We start from the raw sequence: 8,712 nt of genomic DNA, 5'->3' as shown, positions 1-8,712 counted from the left end.
TTGTTATGCAAGCTTAGGAGCAACCAACCAACTTCATTACATTCCTTGTTTCTCCACATACAGTCAAAGATACTACGTATAGGGTCACTAAGCTCCTTGCTTCTCAAGAGGAGTGAATCAGGAGTGTCAAATGCATTTATTTTGCATAACTGTTCATGCCAAGGACTATTAGTGTTCTCTATACTATTAGAAGTAGAGTCCTTAGCATTTTTGTGTCTAATCAGATTAAGCAGCCAACTCCCAAAACCCCCAAACTGACTAAAGAGATCCATCCTTAAAATTCTGTTCCTCTAGTACCACTCCTGGTACCAACTTTTTGTATTAGTCCATTTTCACACTCTTATGAAGAACTGCCCAAGACTGGGTAATTTGTAAAGGAAAGAGGCTTAATTGACTCACAGTTCTGCATGGCTTAGTGGGCCACAGGAAACTCACAATCATGGCGGAAGGGGAAGCAGTCACCTTCTTCACAAGGTGGCAGGAGACAGAAAGCATGTGAAGGAGGAACTGTCAAACACTTTTAAAACCACCAGATGATATCTGATAGTTTTATACCTACATCTAACTTCTTTTACCTTCCGGACAGTCTCAGTAATTATTGCCTTTCATGAGGGTTCTATGACAGAGATGAGTGATATAATAACAGAAAGGAAGATTCCCATAGCAAGGGATAGCTATGTGAATGCTGGGGTGAGGCGTTTGGCTTGGAACGAAGATGCAGATCTGAACCAAACCATATTACCCTCACATCTTGTCCATGTCCTTATCAAGCCAGGTAGCAAAAGTGATTTTAAAGGTAAGAAGAACTATGACACAAACCCAGAGCAGTTTTATTATAATGATTGCTTTACATCCATGTATAAAACTTGTTCTTGTATTAACATTGCTCGCGTTGATTTGGGGAATTATTTAAAAGGGTTCTTCTCATTTCCAAGGCATTTCAGTTTGCTATATTTCCTAGATGTTGTCATCACATCTTCCTATCAAAATGCCTCACGTGTGGATTTTGTCTTCCCCATTGTGATGGTAGGGTGTGGGGGTTGCTGAAAACGGAGATAATTTTGTACTTCTTTTGTTGTCTTTTAAGGGGTCTTGGTGCAGTGCTCTGAGTCAAAGGACTCTGTTGCAGGTGTTCAACTGTGTAGATTAGCTGAGTGACGAGTATGTGTGGACATTTGTACAAATTTGGATATAGCACTAGGATAGTAGAACTTACTCCCTGTGAGACTGGAGCAAGAAACTAAGAGGGGAGCAGTTGGGGGTCTCGACTTACTGGCTTCATGAACTTGGATAAGTCACTTTACTTCTCTTGCCTCAGCTTTTCAACTCATATGGCGGAGCTAATAGTCTAGAATACAAGCCCAGAGTACAGCATTGTTGAGAGGCTCAACTAGATTAAATGGCTACATGTTTTACAAACTTAAAATGACTGGATGAACTCGGGCCTTGTGTACAGTGGGTGCTCAGCAAACATTGGTAGCGAGGCCATTGGCTCTCCCTGCTAGCAGGAGCTCAAAGCAGGGATGGGCCAGAAGCAGAATCCAAACTTTCCATAATATAGGCTGACTTTGCTTTTGAAGTCCTTCCTTTGAGTGTGGAATTTGTGATAGGAAACGGGTTTGCTTGGAGTGGTGAGGGTTGGGTGGGGTGGGGTGCAGATGATCTGCTACTTTTGTTTCCATTTTGGATTTCCAGGTTTCTGTGAGTTTCTCTCATCTTTTTCCTGTTTTTCCTAAAAGCCTGCGTATATGAGTATCTTTTTTCCTGCAGGTGTTTCTAACTTCTTTTTCCTTCCAGACAGTCTCAGTAATTATTGCTTTTCATGTGGGTTCTATGACCGAGGTGAGTGATGTAATAACAGAAAAGAAGATTCCCATAGCAAGGGATAGCTATGTGAATGCTGGTGTGAGGCGTTTTGGCTTGGAATGAAGATGCAGATCTGAAAAACCATATAATATATATATATATACACACACACACACACACACACACACACATATATACATATGTGTGTGTGTGTGTGTGTGTGTGTGTGTATGTTTTTTGAGACAGACTCTCACTCTGTTGCCCAGGCTGGAGTGCAGTGGCGAGATCTCGGCTCACTGAAATCTCACTGAAGTCTCCATCTCCTAGGTTCAAGTGATTTTTGTGCCACCATGCCCAACTAATTTTTGTACTTTTAGTAGAGACAGGGTTTCACCATGTTGGCTAGGCTGGTCTCGAATTCCTGACTTCAAGTGATCTACCTGCCTCGGCCTTCCAAGGTGCTGGGATTACAGGCATGAGACAGTGCGCTTGGTCAGATTTTTTAAAACTCAGTTAAATTGTATAAAAATGATTTACTAAAGTATATTAAAATATGTGTTTTTCACTAAACTGATGCCAATAAACTATCAGTGAATCATCGAACATCACCACTGTACAACAGAGACAGCCCATTATAACATTCCTTAAAACAGTCTCTATAACTTATATATCTATACCCCATATATACATTAATTTCTTCAATCACGTTTTAGTGTTTCTTCATAAAATCTTATATTTTAAAAACTTTCTCTTTTTAACTTTTTACATACTTCCTGCTTCGAATCCATCCACAGGTAATAACCATGCCATTTAGGCTATCTTGCTTTTATTTATTAATAAAACCATGGGTTTTATTAGATCATTATTTCTTCCTTAGCAAGAATGATTGCTGCTTGAGGAAGTGGTGGCTTAGCCTTATTGTCACTGCTATCTTCCCAAGCCACTGGAATGACTGCTGTTCTCTAGGTCTCTCTGGGGACTACTCTGAGATGGAAAATTCTCAGCCCCAACTGGAATTTAGCCACAGAGTGGAAAAACAAAAGAAATGCAGTTTTCCAAAATCAAGTTGACGAAGACTCCTCCTTTCATTACATATCATCTCCCTGCCTCCTGAAGACTAACTCTTGGGACACTTCTTTGTGTAAAGAGGAATTATAACAGAGAACCCTGCTATGTTGGAGCTTAAGTACACAGCTCAACACAGGTAGGAAGGCAGGTGACTTGAACCCTAAAAAAAATAAATTTAGCACATGAAAGCTTTTCAGCAATTTAAAAAAAAATGTTTTCTGGCTTATTGTATACATCTTTCCCATGTAGAATAGAGTTTGCCCAAATCAATAATAGCCATATGTTTACCATTTATTTTAACTTTAGTCTACACATGTATTTGACAGTTTTCTAGATCATGCATAACTCTAACTAGAGACTATTCAAGAAAAATGTCCATAGTAATTTAACAAGTATTGATATTACCTAGCATATCACTTTTGGCGAACCATTGGTTAAAACTAGAGTAAATACAGCCATCTTAGTCTTTTGACCAAGTTAAGTATTCTTTCAATTTGCCCAAGTTTTGTTTTCTTTTCTTTAGCCCTTATAGAAGGGAAACTTGCTAGATATAAAAGTTGCTTGTTTATAATTATTCTACTAGCTCTTAGGGAGAAGCTAAGGATTCATATGTCATTAAACATGTTTAATTGTAAGGAAATCTATGAAAGTCAATACATAGAATAAAACTGCCAATAGGAGTCACAATGTTTTGGACATGTCATTCGTCTTAAGGAAAACCTAAATGTCCATAAAGAAACATCCCAAAGCAGCAATGTGTTGGCATTTGTGGATTAGGTGCTATGGAATTCATTTTACTTCGTGCTCCAGTCTCTTCTTCACAAATAGTTTTTAACAATGTTAAGTCAAATGCTGTTATTTCTTGGATGTAAAACCTGCAGTACTTTTCTATCTCAGAATTAAATCCAAAGTCCTTACCTAGGCTTAACAGTAAGATTATCACATAATCCATCATACAAACGGGATTCCTCTGAAAATGAAAAGAACCTTAGGGGCAATCACTCCAGGGCAACAGGTGTAAACCAGAATTGTCCCCAAGCAAACCAGGACCTAGAGGCACCTACCTAGATGGCCCTAGATGAACTAGTCATCCCTCTCTCTCATATCTCATGTTCTATCACTGTCTCCTTCTCTCTGTCCTCAATTAGCTCCAGCCACAACAACCTACTGGATGCTTTTCAAATATAACAAGCATGTCTCAGTTGCCTGGAATGTTCTTCCCCAGGATAGTTGTGCAGGTCTTGCTGTTTTCATTTAATCCAGGATTTCTACTCAAATCTCATTTATTAAAGAGACTTTTTCTGATGCCCTCCTAAACTAGCATCCCTCTTCCTCTGTTCGCTCTCTCCACCTTACTCTGCCTGAGTTTTCTTCATAATACTTATTACATCCTGACATAAAATATATGTACTTTTTAATTGTTTGTTTTCTTCCTTTTTTGTGTGAGACAAGGTCTCATTCTGTCACCCAGGGTAGAGTACAGTGCCATGATCCTGACTCACCACAGCCTTGACCTTCCAGACTCAAGCAATCCTCCCACCCCAGACTATAGAGTAGCTGGGACTACAGGCATGCACCACTACGCTCCACTAATTTTTAATTTTTTTGGTAGAAATGGGGATTTCATTATGAAGCCCAGGCTGGTCTGAAACTCCTGGCCCCAAACATCTGTCCCGCCTTGGCCTCCCAAGATGTTGTGATTACAGGCGTGAGCCACTGTACCTGGTCTTTCTTGTCTAACTGGGTATGTCTCCCTCACCAGAAGGCAAGCTCCATCTGAGGATGAATTTTGTTTTGTTTATTACTGTGTGCCTGGCATCTAGAATAGTGCCTGGCACTGAGTACATATTTAATTATACTTGATCAATGAACAAATGAGTGCATGCATGGAAGAATAAGCTGTTGTTTAAAATCGGAGGCATCTTTAAGGGGAAAGAGCAACTTCCATTTACTTTTGGATGGCAGTTAAGTGAGAATGCTTGTATTCTAAGAAATAAGTGAGAAGTATCAGGAGGAGCATTACATGATGTAAAGAATGAGTTGGGGAGAAAATTTTGGCTAACGTGAATGATGAAGGTATTCTAGAAATGGCTCACTGAAATGTTTTTACAACTGATTACAGTGAAATAACTTACTCCCTGGTAATGCATATTTTATGTGTTGATAACATGTTGAATCCATTCAGATTGCCTACCTTGTGTTTTAATTCAACTTAATTTTAAAAACTCATTTCAAATTTTGTGGCAGCCACTAGATTTAGGAAATCCCTTAACAGATGATGTTGCCATCTTTTGAATAAGAATATATACCTATCAGACCATCACCTATGTGCCAGGCATTATCTTTAGTGCTTTTAAGTATTATTTCATTTAGTCTTCTCACCATATTATACGGTGTAGGCATTCCCATTATTCCCAGTTTACAGTGAGGAAACTGAAACATGGAGAGATTGAGGCAGTCTGATTTCAGGGTCCATCAACTTCGTCATATTGTGCAATGTTGTTTTTTTTTTTTTTTTAATCGTTGTTGCAATCACTATTCATTTATTATTCCCATTAATTTCTGTATTTTGATAGAAATATTTTAATAGAATTTCCTGATTTCCCTGGCAAATTCTAAATGTAACCTTTTGTGATTCAGTCTACTTAAACCACTACCAGTTGTTTTTCTCTTAGCTTTTATGACAGTGTGTTTTTTATCTTGGTTATTTATTTCACTGTTTATGGTCTATCTTTTCTTACTGAAATTTCAGCTTCTTGAGGGTAGGAACTTCTTTGTTTTGCTCACTGCTATATTACCAATGCAAAAATGCCTGGTATATAGTAAATGCTCAGTAACTGTTGGCTGCATGAATAAATACTGAATGAATGAGTTATATTAATTAGTTGTATCCTTTTACTCTATGACTCATGTGATTCAGTCAACCAATGTTTATAAGCACCAATTCCATGCCTAGCACCATGTTCCATAAATGGACTTAAATGTCAGATCTTCTTCCAAGCACTTCATGTAAAGCAACTCTTAATCTCTACGGTAACTCTATGAGGTGATCTGCAAAGGTCCAAAAAATGTTGGGACATGGCTCCTTTCCAGAAGGAGCTTCCAATAGAGTTGAGAAATAACAATAATGCAAGAAAAATAATTAAAAAATGATACAAGTTTATAATACAAGTGTATTAGGCCATTCTCATATTGCTATAAAGAAATACCTGAGACTGAGTAATTTATGAGAAAAGAGGTTTAATTCGCTAATGGTTCTGTAGGCTATACAGGAAGCATAGCAGCATCTGCTTCTGGGAGGCCTCAGGAAGCTTCCAATCATGGCAGAAGGCAGGAGGTGCAGGCAGGTCACATGAGAAAAGCAGGAGCAAGAGAACAAGGAAGGAGGTGCCACACACTTTTAAATGATCAGATCTTGTGAGAACTCACTCTCATGAGGACCACACCAAGGTGGATGATGCTAAACCATTCATAAGAAGGCCATCCCCATGATCCAATCACCTCCCAAAAGGTCCCACTTCCAACATTGGGGATTACCTTTCAATATGAGATTTGGGTGAGGACAAACATCCAAACTACATCAACAAGCATTTAATTATTAAATTTTGAGTTACAATTATACTTTAAAGAAATAAGTGTCAGGCCTCTGAGCCCAAGCTAAGCCATCATATCCCCTGTGACATGGGGGTATATATCCAGATGGCCTGAAGCAACTGAAGATCCACAAAAGAAGTGAAAATAGCCAGTTCCTGCCTTAACTGATGACATTCCACCACTGTGATTTGTTCCTGCCCCATCCTAACTGATCAATTGACTTTGTAACAATACACCCTCCCCACCCTTGGGATAATATACTTTGTGATATTCCCCTGCCTTTGTGAATGTACTTTGTATACCATACCCTCCCTACCCTTGAGAAGGTACTTTGTAATATCCTCCCCCACCCTTAAGAAGGTACTTTGTAATATTCACCCCACCCTTGAGAATGTACTTTGTAAGATCCACCCCCTGCCCACAAAAAATTGCTCCTAACTTCACCGCCTATCCCAAACCTATAAGAACTAATGATAATCCCACCACTCTTTGCTGACTCTCTTTTTGGACTCAGCCCACCTGCACCCAGGTGATTAAATAGATTTATTGCTCACACAAAGCCTGTTTGGTGGTCTCGTCACACAGATGTGCATGACAAGAAGAATATAGGTAGATATTTCAAATTTTTAAAAAAAGTTGATACTTCATCTTGGCCTCAAAAGATGGGAGGAATTTGGATAGATGAAGGGAAGAGGGGAATGATATTCCTGGATAGAACAACTGAATTAAAATGGAGAACAACAATGACCTTTGGGGTCTGGGAATAATGGTATACATGACTGGGCGGACAGGGAGAAGCCACCCATAGATAGGTTTGAAACCCAGGCAGAAAAAGTTGAACTAGAGGTGACTGGAATTAGTGAATTGCTGGGTGTGAATATGTGTGTGCATGTGTGCGTGTATCATTTGTAAAATTAAAGAAATGTTTTTTCCAACCTTATCATGTAGATGAAATGGGATAAAGAGTGTAAAGCACTTATTCCAGTTCCTGGCCTGTATGAAGCAGTCACTAATTAGTAGCCATTATTACTACATTAGTGGTAACAGCAGAGAAAGATTTGCCTTGAATTAAAAAAATATTTTATTTTTATGTGTATGAATTTATGGGGTACAAGTGTAATTTTGTTAAATGCATAGATTGTATAATGGTAAAGTCAGGGCTTTTAGGGTATCCATCACCCAAATCATTGTACCCATTAGGTAATCTCTTATCATCTACCCACTCCCACGCCCTCACCTGTACAAATTTTCATTGTCTATCATTCCATTCCCTATGTCCATGTGTATATATTATTTAGCTCCTACTTATAAGTGGCTTTCTGTGTCTGACTTGCTTCACTTAAGATAACTTGCCTTGAATTTTTAATTTGGACAAATAGACTCATTCTGGGTTATCTATACCAGGTCTATCTAATTTGTCTTTATAAAGTTTAATATAGTTTAATCAATAATACTATCGATGAAGACAAACACCTAGGATCTTACATAAAAATGAGCAGACCCCACATATACTCCAGCAAAGAAAATGTGTTATTTTAATGGCATCACCATTGACAGAGTTAAAAATAGTCACATGAAAAAGTTTTCAGACTACTGACTATTTCATTAAAAATGTGCTATTTGCAACTCTACTGAATCCAGTTATAGCCTTATGATTCCCCATGGAGGATATTTCACTAAAACTCAGTTGGTATAAAAACAGGCATTTCCCAGAGGGATAAACAGAGAAGGCATAATAACCTCTGTAAGATCCTCTATAAACTTCAAAGGTATGAGAATGCCTGGAAGGTTTTTGTTTTGCTTTGTTTTGTTTTGTTTTTGGTGATGATAGGGGAGGCAGAGTATAAATAAATTGTAACTCAAGAAGCTTTCAGTTCTTTGACATTAAAAAATCCATCTTAGTGTACCAGTATCATTAGTACTATATATTCCACACTATTCTTCAAGCTGTTTATATGAGTTAATGGTGCAACTTATAATTAAATATTATTCTAGATGAAGAAAACAAGGCCAAAGTTCTAAATAAGCTAGATGTGGACGGAGAGATCTGAGCCACAGGGCTTCTGTAGACAGAAGGACTAAAAAGTTTAGGAGGAAAAAAAAGAGGAACAGAAAACAAGAACAGAGGAGAAAAACATGATTCAAGTCCTTTGAAGATTTTAAAGTCAAGAGTTTAAATTTAAAATAAAATAGAAGCCAGTTAAATTCATGTACGCAGTTTGCATTATTGATCATGTCCACCAA

The sequence above is a fragment of the Macaca fascicularis genome, chromosome 12 (assembly GCF_037993035.2).
Source record: "Macaca fascicularis isolate 582-1 chromosome 12, T2T-MFA8v1.1".
NCBI classification, from domain to species: Eukaryota; Metazoa; Chordata; class Mammalia; order Primates; family Cercopithecidae; genus Macaca; species Macaca fascicularis.
Note: the sequence above shows the minus strand (reverse complement) of the source record.